Genomic DNA, 2,252 nt, shown 5'->3' on the forward strand with positions numbered 1-2,252 from the left:
CCAATGGATTCCGGTTCGCCAGACTGAGTCTGCCAGAAAGTCAGATCGCGTGAATGCGGCATAGGGTTTACATTCACAGTGCCTACAATCCCTACACTAATTTTTCCCATTGCACTTTATCAGCAGCACATCCTCATCATTGATGCTGTGAGTTTGCCCTTTTATAATGAGGAGGCTGGCATATCCAAAATCCCCTTATTGCCAATTTCAAGACCCTTATTGCCTACTTCAAAGTTTAGCCAGTGCATTATGGTTGCAAATCATTTTTCCTGGTGAATTCCCATATAGGTTCTTCAGGTTCTCAAGTGTTAACAATGCAAAATTTGTTGCAAGTCCATGATAATGGAAAACCCTAACATCATCCCTACTTGTAAGGGTTGTGACACAAGTTTCCACAAAGAACTCCTTATTTCTTTGTTTCATAGACTGTATACAAGAGGGTTCAACATGGAGACTACTGTGGTATAGAACATGGTTAAGATCTGTTCAAGTAAGTCAAAGTGATCTGATGGTGGGGTCAGGTATACAGATACACAAGATCCATAAAAGAGTGCCAAAACAGAGAGGTTGGATGAACAGGTGGAGAAGACTTTATTCCTGCTATCCCTAGATTTAATATTTTGTATGACCTTGAAAATTTGTACATAGGACATCAAGTTGCACATAACTGGGCAGAGCCCAAATACTAAATACTCTGCATACATGACAATGTAATACATTTCAGTACCCCCACAGGAAATGTTGATGAGAGCTTTAGCATCACAGAAAAACTGGCGAATGGTAACAGAAGAACAGAAAATTATTCTTAAGAATGAACTTGTAATTAAAGATGAATTTACATTCCCACAATCCAGATTGCTGTTATTAGTAATATGCAGATTTTCTTTTTAAGTATACGATGATAGTGTAAAGGGCGACAAATTGCTACATATCAGTCATACGCCATTATAAATAGAACGATGCCCTCAGCACTGTCCGCTAGCAACATAAAATACATTTGGATTAGGCACTGTGTAAATGGCACTGAATTATTTCCAGATAGTAAGATGTAGAGGAGTTTTGGAATGGTAACAGTTGTAAAAGAAATATCAACAACAGACAAGTTGCAGAGAAATAAATACATCGGGGTGTGCAAATGGAGATCCAAACATATCACTGAAATGATAACTGTGTTCATCATCATTCCAATTAAATAGATGAAGAAAAAGTAGACAGCGCTGAAGATTAATAATTTGCAACCAGTTTTAATGAAAAATGGCAAAATGCGCACATCAAGATGTGTTTTCCATGGGATATGGACACATTTCTACACAAAAACTAAATGAAACAGCAGAGTTAAAAAAAAATACACAAGTTGTATATACTAGCAATAAAGTAGTTTAAATCTAAATATGTACAGTCTAATATGTATAATGTACAAATATTCTTTATCCAGAAATTATCTAAATGTAAAACAAAGCAAAGATTAAAACATAGTTTCTGTTGTTTTTGATAAGTTTTCATACACGCAAGTATAATAACAAATCATCATCTTTTACCAGCCACTCGGGTTGCTTTACTAAAACTAGAGAGTGCAAAATCTGGTGCAGCTCTGCATAGAAACCAATCAGCTTTCAGGTTTTATTTGTCAATTTCGGTTCAAATTTTTTATTGTGAATAACATAAGGATAAAGGTTACAGACATATTCAAGTCCGCGAACGCGGCGCATAACGTCATTATAGCAAAAAAGATAAAAAAGAAAACATGACATATATATCACGGAATTTACATAGCATTAAGCATAATGTTAGCACACTTTAGGTTAGAACAAGGGAGCAAATGGACGTGTTCAATAATATGATATCTAGTAAGAGGGAGAAGAACCCCCACCCAACATCAACGTGAAACAGCAAACCTACTATGTTGGGGTAGGGCAGAATGCAGGACAAGAAGAATTGTCAGTAAACAGGCCTTGTTCATGGCGCAAGGAACACAGTTAAACAGTTTGTAGCCATAGGCTAAGAAGAAAGAGAAGAAGGGGAGACAGAGTAGGAAGAAAGAGGGTAGCATGAGATGGGGGGACAGAGAGGGAGAGAGGGAGTCAGTGTCTGCGGGACCACACGGGGCCCCAGATAGCCATCAGACTAACTAATTGCAGGGTAGGCTGAGTTTATGGTACAAGGAGATTTGTATCAAAGTCTAGAGGAAGAAAGTTATCTACCCATGGGGTCCAAATTCGAGAATGTTGAGGGACACGATCTAGTAACGTTGC

General features: G+C 37.8%; 1 pseudogene; it reads right to left on the reverse strand.

The window, feature by feature from the left end:
• Positions 1–308: 308 nt before the first annotated feature.
• On the reverse strand, positions 309–1,289 carry LOC143925750 (olfactory receptor 1A1-like; annotated as a pseudogene).
• Positions 1,290–2,252: the final 963 nt, after the last annotated feature.

Source organism: Lithobates pipiens, unplaced genomic scaffold, assembly GCF_037356315.1.
Source record: "Lithobates pipiens isolate NorthernLeopardFrog02 unplaced genomic scaffold, aLitPip1_a1.2 Scaffold_22, whole genome shotgun sequence".
Lineage (NCBI taxonomy): Eukaryota > Metazoa > Chordata > Amphibia > Anura > Ranidae > Lithobates > Lithobates pipiens.